This window comes from Coturnix japonica, chromosome 1, assembly GCF_001577835.2.
Source record: "Coturnix japonica isolate 7356 chromosome 1, Coturnix japonica 2.1, whole genome shotgun sequence".
Lineage (NCBI taxonomy): Eukaryota > Metazoa > Chordata > Aves > Galliformes > Phasianidae > Coturnix > Coturnix japonica.
In genome coordinates this window covers 144,572,495-144,587,714 of record NC_029516.1, presented here as the reverse complement: position 1 = coordinate 144,587,714, position 15,220 = coordinate 144,572,495, and positions in this window count along the sequence as shown.

The following is a 15,220-nucleotide window of genomic DNA, read 5'->3' as shown; positions in this document are numbered from 1 at the left end:
AAAGTACACAACATTCACTGCTCTCATCTAGTCAGCCAGATATGACAACATAGAAAGCTACCATATTGGTTGAGCATTCCCCTTATATTTCCCCTTAGTGAATCCACACTGACTACTCCTTATAACCTTCTTCTCTTCTACTTGTATGGAAATGACATCCAGAATAATTTGTTTCATCACCTTTCCCTTATATCATAACATCCAGCCCTCTGCAGGTGTCTTCAATATTTTATTGAATTGCCAAAAGACCTAAAGGATATGCCTCCAATAGTTTGAGGTGAGAATAGCGGGTGACTAAACCTGCAGTTAAGAAAAATAGCTGAAAGTAAGTGAAATTACCTCAGACAAAGGATTGTATTATTTTTCCATTTCTCAATTCTTACTCAAAGTTAGGGAGAAGTTCATTCAGGATCTGTATACATGAAACGTTTGTTAAACAAAAAATTCCACATGCTTCCACAACCAAAAATACACCTAACATTGAAACTATTTCTGAACAAATCACAAAATTGTCTTAGTTTTCATTTTATATATGGTTACAAGTAGAAAAAATGATTTTTTTTTTTTTTTTTTTTTTTTTTTTTTTTTTTTCCCCAGGAGTTTTGGATACATCCTTAAGTTTAACTTAAGCTGTATTTATTTCTTCTTAATTACCTAAACTTTCCTTTAAGGCACATATGAAAAACAAGAGCTTGAGGGAGCCTAAAGAAATGATACACATATGTACTTTATTTTCAAACTGTTGAGGGTTTTTTGTTTGTTTGTTTGGTTGGTTGGTTGTTTTTGTTTTGTTTTTTTCTTTTGTTCAATTTTTGTTATTATTATTTTTTTAAAGACTGCTATCAGAGGCAGAATGGTAAACAAGGACAAACTGGAAGGATGGTTCTAATTTAAAATATTGTATAATATTTTCTAGTTACTCTGTTAGAGGACTCTCAAAAGCAGCCCCTCAATTATCTACCTTCATATGAGTTTTCTAGAAACAAGTGTGAATATAATTTCCTTAAGTCACTCTGTGATTATAGTAGTGGCATTGATAAACTATGTCCCTGGTAGAAAATGGTGATGATCAAGGTACTTTCTTTTCCTGTTAATTTATCATTTTACAACCTTCCCTGGAAATGACAACTTACTGTTGTTTTTGTTTATTTTTGTTTTGTTTCTGAAACCTAATACTGCTCAATACAAGCATTAACTTTTTTTTTTTTCCAATAAATAGTTGTTTTATAACATTAATTGCTATTTTTCAATAAACATTTATCATAACTACTCCACTAGTTTTTCACTAAATTGTTATCTCTTGCCCATTCATTCTACTTTAGTATATAGAAATAACAGGCAACATACAATATATAGAAATTACTAAATGCATAGTCTCTACCCAAGAAAAATACAAAGGTGTTCATTTTTCTTTACATATTTTCCTTCCTCAGAAAAATATGTTCTTTAGTATTAAAGAATTAAAATTATAGAATTCTTAAAATGCATATAAAAAGCAAAGTGATTAATACTATCAAAACAGTCCATAGGCCCAGGTGAGCTCATAATCTTCCTTCTGTGAATCTGTATCCAGAAGAGATCTTGGTACAGTGTGATACATTGAGCATTTAGGATATAAAGTGAAGAAAATCAGAATTACTAGCCATAAATATGTCAAAGATGTAACATCTTTGACAGAGTATGAAATTCAGGGGACTTATGTCCAAGTTTACATATTTGCTACTTTGATTAAGTACAAGGTTAACGCTGATAAGCAAAGTTCTGTATGTTCAATGTAGTGAATTATACCATTTTTAAAATACATTTTCAGATAGACTTTCCAATTAATTACTATAGAAAATGATTTTGCAAATGACACTGAAGTTTTATAATGGATAATGTATTTAGTATTAATTAATGTATACCAACATATTTTCTCTTTCAACTAAATTGATGACACCTTACCAATGAAAAAGCTATGGCTTTTTACATTTTTTTTGCCTGGACAGTTGGTCTTACCCGTTTTTTCATTAAGTCAGCCGTCATTCAAGTCAGACCTTTAACTTACTGTAGCATAAATACTGTTTGAGTACTGTTAGATTTGCACTTGTCATCTCATGGTCATGAATGGCTCATAAACAACTTGAGCCAAACATTGGATGCTTTGTGAATAATTTACATTACTTTTTCTCTAAAGAAATTTCTGTAACAAGGAAGTTGTTTTCTATTTGAGTGGTTTCAAAATGTTTCTATTTGCTGAAGGGGTTTATGACCAAGTGCCTTGTGCCAGTTCTGAAGATACTGAGAAAATAAAATATTCTTTCTCTTGTTATTCCTATTGAAAACATCTATCCCTCCAATTAAAACCAAAGTAAAAATGAAAGCATACAAACTAGCAAACCAACAAAGACATACAAAAAATGTCATGTAATATTTTGAGAATGATTTTTAGACAATTTCCACTCTTTGTCATTTCACCAAATTATAACACTTAAAACTCAAAACTATTACATTTTTTAAGAATGTCCAGTTTATTTTTTATTTTATTTTATTTTATTTTATTTTATTTTATTTTATTTTATTTTATTTTATTTTATTTTATTTTATTTTATTTATTTTATTATTTATTTTTGCCAGTAGACCTTCTCATTTATTCCTTATCTGTCTTACTTGTCTTAATTCCCTTGTCTCAAATTCCTTGAACCCCATGTTGGGTACCAGAAGGACATTGTTTTTTCTCACTGATAGACAAGTAATTTTCACTCTCTCATTCTCTTTCCTCAACAGTTCAGAGGAAGAAAGTATGAAAAAATAGTGAGTTGAGACAAAGAGGAGTTTAACTGGGGGCTGGGGGAGGGAAGCATGGAAGCAACAAGTGAAAATCATTATTCTTTAATTCCCATAAGCAAGCAGTGTCCAGCCACATTTCAGAAACTGGGGACTCAATATACATAGCAGTTACTCAAGAAGACAGGTGCCTTTATAATGAGAGTACCTCCCCCCTTCTCTTACCCCTTACTCAACTTTTATTGTTGAATATGCTGGCATGGAATGTCCTTTTGGTCTGTCTAGGTCAGCTGCCCTGGTAATGTCTTCTTCTCTTGACTCCTCCCAGTGTACAGGATTTTGTGAGCTTTGGAAAGTGTTTGTATGCTGTGCTAGCACTGTTCACCTAGACAAAACAATGATATGATGTGCCAGCTCTGTTATAGCTAAAAGAGCTATGTAGTTTCTTGTTGGGAAAGTTAACTACATCCTAGCCAAACACAGTAAAATGCATGATACAGTAGGAAAAATCTGAAATGCAATAATGAAAAAGCTACAGTTTTCATGAATTTTACAAATATTTTAAAAGCAATAAAAGATGTATAGCAACTGAGGAAGATAGGAAGATTTGACAATTCAAACAAAAGCCTGTCAAAAGCCTGCCACTGTGTCCTCTATGATTGCTCTGTTTGGCAGTAGAAGACAGCAATTATTTCATTTATTTATTTATTTATTTATTTATTTATTTATTTATTTATTTATTCCTGTACTTTCCCCTCTCCAAGTTAAACAAACTACATCTCTTCTGCCTTTCCTTGTATATCATTTCCTCTGGAGACTTGATGCTTTTAATGATTCTGTATTAGATATTGTCATGTGTATTGATCTTTTCATTACATCGAGAAGCTCAAATCTAGATTCAGTGTTACATATGTGACTACATCAGATCTGGGCCAAGTGTCATCAGTTCTCACAACCTGTTGGCACATTTGCTAATTCAGTGTAGTTAGACTTTATTGTTCATTCTGATCATTCTGCTTTCTAAATTCCAAAAGTGCCTTCAGTTCTTTTTCTGCAAAGCTGGCTTTAGCCAATCTTTTACACATTTGCCCTGATGCCAGCAGATGCTCTGAGGGGCACAGTTTGGCATTTTCTTTTCTGAACTTCAAAAGGTTCTCCTGATGCATTTCTTTTACTTCTTCAGGTACCTCTGAATGGCAACTCTGCTCTCTAGCACATTGTTTTGTGTCTGTTTACAGAGATGAAAATTATGCATTTTGCCACATATTTTAAGTTGTTGTGGACATTAAATATTGTCAATTTCGGTACTGACGCAAGCATGGTATTCAAACCTCACTGTATAGAACTTCAAATACTTGATGCAGTACATTCATCCAAATCATTTTTTCTCGGTTTTCATGCCACTTAGTTACGTCAATAACCTTGCTAATGTCAAGGTTAAAAAACCCTCCACTAACTCTCTTAACTCACTGTTTAGTCATAGAAGTCATGACTGTCAAGCACGATTTCTCCTTGCTAAGACCTTGCTTTCTATTCCCTTTTATGTCTTGTCCTTCATGTCCTTTCATAAGATCTACTGAATCATATGATTTAAAATTGTGAAAACTCCCAGTAGGTAAAATTGCAGTGTGGTATTATTTCAGGTAGAATTAACAGGTTGTACAAGATGATTGTCAGAGAAATCCAGTGGGTCACTTTATATTAATATAAATGGAGATATGTTAACATTAACTAGATATAACCAACTACATTGGTTACTTCTCCTAAAAACAAACAAACAAACAAAACACCAAACAAACCTGTGAAATGCATTTGAATATACAATTAGGCTGGAAAATCTTGCCTGTTCTTCTTTGAAGACAAGAACCACAGGGATCATTATGCCTGAATAGCTGTAGAACAGGAAAAAAGAAATCTTCCTTGCTTCTTCAACTTCAATGATATCCCCAGAGGACTGGAAACAACTGGAAACTGTGTCTAAGATATTGTACTAGCAATGAAAGCTGAGATGGTATTATGGTCTTTGTTCTGTTTGAATAATGTGTCTTTATGTTTTTTTGAAGATGTTGAAGGATTTTTACAGTAACAGACTGCATAATGATCATGACGTTTGTTTTTTTGTTTGTTTGTTTTGTTTTGTTTGTTTTTAAGTTAGTGAATACAATAACAATTATACTTGATCTCCCTGCGTGCCTCAGAAAGAAGATAGCTGCAGAGTTTGATGTAGGTCATATTTCTTCAGATCATCTGTTCCTTAAGTTGTCTCAAAATGCATGCATTTAATATCACCATTCTTTCTGTCAGTTGTATTTTGGGAAGCAAACCTTGTGGTGCAATTCAGTACGTTTTTTAAGGATGAAAAAATGTTACCTGTTTGTCAAATAGATCAAACAAATATAGATCATAACATTGTTTATTCTTTTTTCTCTTTCAGTGCAACAATTAACCACAGAAAACAGTAATGACAGTCAGATACGGATAATTCTTCTAGACCATCTTAGCAATTATTTTTGGCATATCTCATTTCAAATGTCAGTGACCCTTCCTCTAAAATTAATAGTTTGGATTCCATACACATGATGATCCACCCTGGCGGAAAAACAAAACGAAACAAAAACAAACAAGCAAACAAACACTATCTTTTTAATTCTACCACAGTTGTCTGATTCCTTTGGGTTGCATCCTAAATTCTTCAAGCAGAAATTCATTACTTGATCTATAGTGCTAAGTACTAACTAGATGCAGATATAGCACTCAAACTTTGTGTTCATCATTTTATAACAGCTTAAAGAAGAAAAGCTAAATGTTAGTAATTATTTATTTCTTTTTAAGTAGACTTTCTAGCCTTTAATTGGACAAGCTGTGCAGAGGTGTATTGAGAGGAATTGTATCACAGACCTAATTAAATTGCAGAATGATTATATCCACTGCCTTCTCTTCATTCACCATGCAGGTAACTTTATCATGGAATATAATCAAATTATTAGGGCAGGACCTTACCTGAGGACATAAATACACACACACACACACACACCAAAAAAAAAAAAAAAAGCATTCCATTTTTTTTTTTTGTACTAAACAAGTGGGCAATATTGGTGGTTAGCGGACAGTTTGACTAGATGATCTTAGAAATCTTTTCCAACCTTAATGACTTTTATGATTCTATGATTCTAATGAGCTAATATCATTAGAATTGACTGAACACATCTCCTTGCAAAGGCATTTAATTATCTAAGAGTTTGAAGTGATTTAAATTTCTTCTGAATAATGATTCACACAGAACTGATCGACTTCCATCCAGCTGAAAAATACTATTGGGATTTCCTAACTACAGTCAGCTTGGAATTAGTTATGCAGTTCCATTACTTATGTGGCTGGATGGATAGACATTGAGGTGGACTAAAAACTGGCTGAACAACCAGGCTGAGAGTGTGGTGATCCATGGTACAATGTCTAGGTAACATATGGAGTGCTTCAGAGGTCAAAATTCCATTGAGACCCATTTAACATCGTCATTAATGTTCTGGATAAATGAGCAGAAGATATTCTCAGCAGGTTTGCAGTTGATACAAAACTTCAAGGAATGGCTATTATGCCAGAGTGTTGTTATCCAGAGGCATCAGGAGAAACTGAAGAAATGGATAGGAATTAACCTCAAGAGGTTTGAAGAGGAAAAGTGCAGAGTCCTTAACTTGGGGAGGAACTACTCCATGCACCAGTACATGCTGTGAGCCACTCAGTTGGAAAGCAGTGTGGCTGAAAATGAGTGGAGTAATTATGATGATAACAAAGATGAGTATGAGTCAGCAACACATCTTTGCCACCAATGCCTTGGGCAGCATTAGGAAAAGTATTCCAAAAAGGCTGGGAGAGGTGAGCCCTCTGCTCTGTTTGGCACTTGTAAAGCTTCATTTGGAGTACTATGCCCAGTTCTGGACTCCTTAGTGAAAAAGGAAATGTGGACAAAAGTTTGTCAGATTAAAGAAGGACTGAAGAGTTGCTTAAAGGTACTGGATCATGAACTCTAAAATATTTAGGACCATGACTAGTTCCCTGGGAACCCTGTTCTAGCATTTCACCACGCATTCAGTGAATATCTATTTCCAAATATCTGATTTGAACTTCTCTTGACTCGGCTTTTAACTGTTCTTTCATGTCCTATCACTGGCAGCCAGAGAAGGAGCAGTAGTACCTCCATCTCTATTAGGTCTCATGAGGAAGACAATAAGAAGTCTTCTTCTCTCAGTCTTCTCTAATGTGGAAAAAACAAATATCCTCAGGTGCTTCTTTTACATTATACACTCTGATACTTTCACCATCTTTGTGGCCATTCTCTGAACACATTCTAATACTTGTAGATCCTTATCTTGGGAAGCCGAAAATTGTGATCATAGCTAAGGATTCTGTGACCTCCCTTCAGTGAAAATGAACAGCTAGTAAAATGAAAGGAGTACTAACAATTTAAAGTACTTCTGTTGCTATTGATTAGTAGTTTTATTTGTCCAATAGATCTTACTAGGGAGAAAAATGATTAAAATATAGAACTTCGCCTTGTTACATTTGTCCCCATTAGGTTTCAATGCAAGGAACTGTGAGGTTTATTTGGTTTGTTGATTTGCTTGTTTACTTTTTTGCACTTTAGTGGAAAATATTAATAACAATTTGTGAAATATTTACGGATTTATGAACAATCTTAATATTTCATTACAGATCGATTTCCTGAAAATAGGAAAAAAAAGAAAAAAAAAAAAAAAAAAAAGAAGAAGAAGAAGAAGAACATATATTCTATGAATACTTTCATCATTCACATCTATTACTCTAGGAAAAGATGCTGTGAAACTCTCACTTATCACATACTAAAAGCCAGTATGATAATTTATATTGATTTTCCAATTTTAAATCAATGCATATGGATATGTTCCTAAAAAAATATTCCTGTATTGCAACAAATACAGTAACGACAAATATCACAAGGGTCCATCCAAATTCTTCTTTTTTTTCTAAATCTCTATACTGAAACTTCCTGTGATTTGTTCTTTTTTGAAAATAAATACTTGATTTCAGTCTGCTGGTCCTTTAATCTATCACAGTTTATTTGAGGATTTCATTCTCTTCACTTCTTTTTTTCTGCCGTGAACAAAACTCAGAAGTTTGGGACTTTCTCTGACCTGGATATAAATAACAAAGATCACTGACCCGAAGTCTGCTCTTCTTTCTTTATCAGCATTTAATGGAAAAGAGAGAGAGAATGGGGAAATGCATGCTGTTAGCTATTATCTTTACAAATGACTTGCTAGCCTTTTATTTGTCTTCTCATGCTTCAAACACTCAAAGGACATTTTCAGAATTTCACTAGATGAAGGTTCAATCCTGAGATGACTTGACAAGCTGTATCTTCCTTAAGAGATTTTGACATGATATTAAGCCATAGTTACAAGCCAATACTTGAATGTGGAGCCCTGGGGAAATCTTTCAAAAGTGGAACACAACATTTACAGCAGGAGGCAGGTGTCTGCACCACTGAAGCAAACAACAATATGATATATTTAGTATCGAAAATGGAAGCAAAACTACTGTCTCTTTACCACTGGGGACAACGGAAGAGGTTGAATGAGAAAAAAAGCATCCTTTTCAGCCCTGGAGAATTTTAATTTACTGACAGAATGAAATATAGTCTCATCACGGCAGGTGCAGCAAGTGCCAGGTGCTGTTTGCAATATTGTCTTTGAATTTATGTGTTTTTGTAGCACCAAGAGGATGTGAAGCAGCTGCACTGGCCATGTGGAGAGAAAGCAAAGAGCTTTTAATTAGCAATAAGAGGGCTGTTAATTTCTTTTAGGAGTCGTCTTTGCTTTGCACCCGTATCAGAATCTCAGCAGGAGCTCTGTGCAGATCCAAACATACAAAGAAAATCAAGTAAGCCATGTGTTACAGCAGATTTAACACAGAAGTAAAACAAAGGTCTAGTTTTCAACTAAAGACTCTCTGCAATTTTGGTTGTCAATTTGATAAATAAGGTTCACGGTTTAAATAAAATGCAAAAAGATTTTAAAATCTTGGTCAAATCCCTATCCCAAGTAATTTAGAAACATAAAATTTAGAAAATACAGTACAAAATGTAGCAGTTCTGTAATGGAATTCCTACTGAAACCTAACATAGCAATTTGAGCTAAAGTAAACAATGGAAAATTAACACGGAGGTAAATCATAGTCTAATAGATTCTCCAGAAAGATAAGTCTGTAATACTAAACCTCTGGAACAAATGTTAGCTTCAGCTTGGGGAAAGAGGTTAACAGTTCTGAAGTAAATCTGGCATGATTTGACATTATCCAGTCTCTCTGGACAAAGCACAGACTACTGCCCACTGGAGAGAGTCAGAAAAAAGTGATTATTTAAAATGCTGTCAATTTATAAATGTTAAAAAGGTGTACTTTTTCTGATGTATCATTTACATTTATGCTGAAGGCATAAATAGCACATGAGCCGCATGAGTGTCTGCCCATTCTTGCCCATTCTTAATTTAGGGACTTACTTATCTGACTTTGGAAGACTTGAAATCTAAGGAGCAATTCCTACTCCTAATGAGATTAATGGAAAAATAAAATAAAATTAAAAATTAAAAAAATCACACAGGTTTAACTTTTAAGTGAAACTCTTTCTGTTCAAAAAATTTTTAACAGAAAGGAAGATTGTCAGTATTTTGTGTTGAAGCTAATTTGGTAACCAATTAAGCTAATAAAAAATCTGAAGACAAGCATGGAATCAAACTGCATGTTTCCATGGAAAATCAATATATAATTAAAGGAAAACTGCAATTTGTAAACATCTCTTACCACACTTTGAAATTTGAGGGTTGAGAGAGCATTTCTATCGGAAAATTATTTATTATATTCTCATGTTCTAGAAGCTACTAATCAGCCCACAAATTGGTCACTAAAAGCTCATATCTACCTCTAGTATCTTATACTTCACGCTATACAATATGGTATTGGAAAGTAGTATAATAAGAGAATAAAAAGTATAAAACAGTTATGAATGTGTAAGTAGTCTAACATGAACCTTTCCTTGTACTTCATATGTTTGCTGCTTTGTAAATCCTCTTATGCTTGGTCTATCTGAAAACCAAAGTACTTGATTTTCAGAATGCATGACTGTATACAGGAGATCTGTATTTAATATTTTCTCAAGTTCCCATTCCTAAATGAAAATAACTAATTGATATTTCTTTGTGTAGTATGAAAGACTATTCTAATGCAGAAAGTTAAACATGTTCATGAGTTTTTTGCAGAGTAGGGAACTAAATATTAAATTCATGCAAATAAGAATGTTATATTAGGTCAGGACTGAAGCTTTTAATCTAATCTTTAATAATTCAGCAGCAATTAGCATACTTAATTTATGGTGACACAAAAATGTAAGTGGAGAATAACTGATCCCCATGGACACCCTTACAAGGTATGACAGGAGTTTAATAAATGACTTTGTCAAGTCAAATGTCCATCTGTCTTCACATTCTTACCTAGCACATATTAAGTTTAGCCTGTTTTTTAACATATGAAATTCACTTAATTTCACATATTCATTTTCCAACTTTATTAAATATATAATTATAGCTCTAGAACAGGGTTAATTAGACTGCCTTCTGATGTGATATTAAAAATGTGCTTTATGTCATTAATGTAAATAAATAGAAGGGTACAACTTTAGCCACCATATATTTTCATGTTGTCCTGAGACATCAAACAATATATTATATAGTTAAATATTTATATACTTATATACTTAAATATTTATATAAATTGAAGAAATGAATTAGAGATATTTTTAACAAACCCAAATTTATTAGGATTTATAATTAGGAAAGAGACCTACAATTACACATGTAATAACATATCTAGGTATAGACCTATTTTGAACAAGGGTGTGCTAAGGTTTTGTTCATATGATTGCTATTGTAAGATGCTACGTTCAGGATTTTGTTCTTCATTGGTGTTGAAAGAATTTCCACCGTGTTTAGTAGAAACCATAGAGAGCCTGTTTGCTTTGTGCTACTCCATAGCTTGCCATTAATAAAGCCACTTGATTCGGTTTTTTGCTAGGTGCTTTTATTTGGGTGTCTGCAAGTACAACATCCCATTCCATCAAAAGAAAATAAGTACTTTGAAAGACTGAAAGCAAAGAGACAAATTATGCATAAACTTGGTGGTGAGAAAGTCTGTGAATCTGAACAGACAATAAGAGCACTACGAAACCTGAATTAATGTGATCATCTCTAACCTCAGAGAACAATGCTGATGTAAATCAAGGAGATGTATAAAAGTTAAGCTAAGACGCAAGTTCTCTGCCAGATATTTTCTTTATCATGAAGTAAACAAGATAGGAAAATGCAGGTGTTACTGCGTCTTCATGTGTGCCAAACCAAGACATTATGAAATGCTGGATGTTAAAATAACTTTTAAACAAAAGCAATAAGTATTGTTTTCCTATTTCAGTTGCACAGGAAAGAACACAAAATCATGAAGAAACTAACATTTTAATTCTGAGTTATATCATTAATATCTGCAATTTCTGTGATTTCTGGACAGATCATATTACATGATTGTCTCACTTTTGAACTTCCAGAAAGTGTAATTCAGAATTGTATCTGATTTTTGCCTTTACTGTTAAATTAGTATAACAATATTTATGATCCTGGGTATCACAAGAACTTGCATTTGCCAGAATTTATAATGAGGGACAAAACTGAAATCCCTCAACAACTGAAGGACAGGTGGAGGCTACCAAGATAAGCATCTTCACTTTGACTATCTAAAAACTTCATTTCTGAATATGCAACTCCTTATTATTGCACTATCCATGCAAGAAGAATTCTTAGATGTGGAGAATGGGGGAACAGTCAATCAGCATAGTCCTATCATTAATTTTGGGTTTTATATTATATTCAGGGATTGATTGTTCTTAGAATTAATGTTCTTGTTACAGAAATAATTTACATCATGCACTGTTCCTATTTTCCTACAGTTATGTAGTGACAACTAGGCAAATGCAAGAGATTTATATTTATGCTCTGAAGTTTCCAAAAATGTGTAATTTAGTCTGACCTGTATATAATTCTTTTTTGCAAATTTTCTTTCCTTTCTAGAACAGACTGCTTCATTGTATGATACAATATTTCCATACTGATGATTAAAAACAATTTAGGCTAATAGAAATGATGCAATACAGTATCAGAGAATCATATAACATCTGAGGTTGGAAGACGTATTAGCTAACACCTGTTTCCAAAACCTACCCATGAAAGAGTTCCCAACCACCAGTCTGCCCAGGGCCCCGTGCAACTTGATGTTGAATACACACCATTTATTTACTCTCTCTCTTTTTCTTTTCTCAGGTTCATTGACTTTTTGTCTACTCCTAAAGACAAGCCTCTAGTCCGAAAAATGTAATAGAAGAAGTACCATCGAGGAATGCCTGTGCAACTTTTCTCAGTAATACAAAAATATCTCAGCTAACAAAACAACCAAAACATTCTTTGATAAGCTTTCCTCAAAACACATTCCATGCAATGGAGCAATACTTTCATGCCCTTGCTTTTATCCAGTGTTCTTAATTTATTTATTTATTTTCACTCCTTAAATCTTTTTCGTTTTCTTTTCCTTTTCATGCCCTAAATCAAACATTTCCAAAAATAATGCACTAATCTTGCAAGAAGCTTTCTCTAGAGAAACCATTTACAACTGCAGAGTGGTCTGCTGAAGTCATTTGCTATTATATCAGTATGTAGCCAACAAGAAAATTATTTAAATGTATTTCATAGTAAAACTTTCTAAAAAATTATAAATTTGTTAATTCAATAAAGCATTTAAGCATTAATTTGGATTTAAATGTTCTCTAATTAACTGTAATACACTGCAAGAAGATTATTTATCTAATCTTTTACTCTATAACTAATATCAAAAGCCAAACTCTGAGGTTTATGAGATTTTGGTCAGTGTAGCCATATACAGTGCTGAATGTTATGATTATAAATAAATAAGATAAAGATGATAAATAATATTTCTTAGCATATAAGACCTAAGTACCATTTAAGTATTCTGAACATTTAGTTCAGGAACTTGCAAAAATCAATAGTTTAACAAGCTGCTTTATTTCAGCTGAGATACAGAAACTGCTTATGAAACAGAACTTAGGTTGCAGCAAACATAAAATGAAGCAAATTAACTTATATCTCAGTGACTGTTTAAACAAATTTTACCTCATATTTTAGGAGAAAAAATGCCACGAATGTTTGCCTGTCATGTGAATTTAATGACACATAATGTCTTGATAAGCTGCAAAAAGTTTTGTTTGAATCCTCTGTCAGGGTTAAGCCCTCAGAAACCCTAGAAAGTATCAAAGTGAAATTTACAACTACTGATTTTTGTGCAGCAGAAATCTAATAATTTGTTTGTCAAATATTCAGTATTTTTCATTTTAGTTTTCCCAACTTAAATAGCTGGATAATGAGTAGAAAATGGCAGACACACACACGCACATCTGAGTTTTCCCTGTTCTCCCAAAGCGTATCTTTAAAGTCACCTAATTGTTTTGCTGCTTTTAATCACTGAATTCTGTAAATCATGATGCATGTCTACTATCTGCATTCTTTTCAATGTAACAGAAAGTCCTCATTTCACTGATGACACAAGGACCTTTCAAAGTAACTGTCATTCTTATAATATCTTTGGAGTGGAACCTAATTGGAGTGGAACCTAATGGATCCTTAATCCAATAGCTTGAGGCTATTAACTTGAACAGTGCCACGTGAACAATGTAACCTCTCATCCAGCACTAACATCCTAACATCCTTTATTGACCAAATAAATAAAATATTTTTTCAGAAATAAATAAATAAATAAATAGATAAAAATCCCATTTGTCAGTTTTCCTAATATGTAAGTATGCATGTATGTATGTCTGTATATGCATACAACTTAATACATACAGTACATTTGCAGCAATGGTTGAACTTTATGACTTTAGAGATGTTTTGAATGATTCTATGATATACATACAATATATAAATAAATATATATATACACATACATATATAAACATACATTCTTGTATATAGATATGCATTTGAAAAAAATAAAACATAGTTTTTGTTTTTTTTTAATATTTACTTTCACATAGATGGATTAACCCTTTATGATGAGGTATTTGATGAATACAGAGGTGCAAAGTTTGCAGCCAAATTAGATTTTCTGTGTGAACTGTACTAGATTCACATGATAGCTCTGCAATAACTATTAGATCTGAAAGAAATCTGAAAGTTATTTGATTTACATCTCAACTGATCTCCTTATACGCCACTTACAACAGTCACTAAGAAAAAAGTTCCTCAAGATGATACTTCTGACCTGTTTTAAATGTCTGTCTCAAAATAACATAAATCATCCTCTTGAAGTGACTATTTCTTTTCCTACACTTCTCAAATGAGTAGCTCGGTAGCAGATAACTAATGTGACATCCAAAGTTAAATTACATTTCAACATCTATAGGAGTTAAAATAAAGTCATGGGAAAATTCAGTTTACTCTGAAAAATCAATTCATGATATTCAATTCATATATTGAACCTTTAAGATAATATATGATATTCAGCAGCTTAAATGTCTTGTGCCTTCTGAGTCTGGTCATTGATATTCCTATGAAGATTCCTTTCTGAAGTGTCTGAATGTCTCCTGTGCATTTTGTGTATTATATACCAGTTTCGTTCAGGACTATTGGACAGGTTATCATCTTGTTGTCTTGGAAAATTTATTCACTGTGGATTTTAAACTGTTAATATACAGGTACACACTAATAATTAATGTTTATGTAATATACCTTAAAGTTTATGATTGGGAAAATGCTGTAAATCTTACAGGGGATAATGTATGTACACTAATTGCCCCAATTGCCAAACATATTTTGCTACTATTATCTGTTTTTATATTCCTTCTTTCTAATATTTACACTGTTAAGAGGTTCAGAGATGTGTATAATTATTCCCTGTGGAAATAATCAAGATAACTAATGTACTTACTTGAAAATATGCAAAGAGTGCCCTGAAAAATGCTTCTCCAAACAATCTATTCTGATTTTAAATGTAAATAACATATAGCAGGCTTAATTCTGCTTACTTTGATATCCATGGGTGCTTCGTGATTAAATTAAATAAAGACAGAATCTTGTTCAATATGAATATTTAAGCAATATATTGAAAGGTAAAATACATAACACTTTACAAATGTAACACTGGCATTTCTGAAGAAGAAAAAATGGAACAGAAAGAAAGAAGGAAAAAGAAAAGCTTTCTTAATTTATCTTGCATTTCTTACTTAAAAGTGTCATTTTTACATTAGCATTGTTGGTCTTAATTTGCTTTTTACATAAAGACTTATAGCTATTTTCAGTTTCTGAAAATTTGG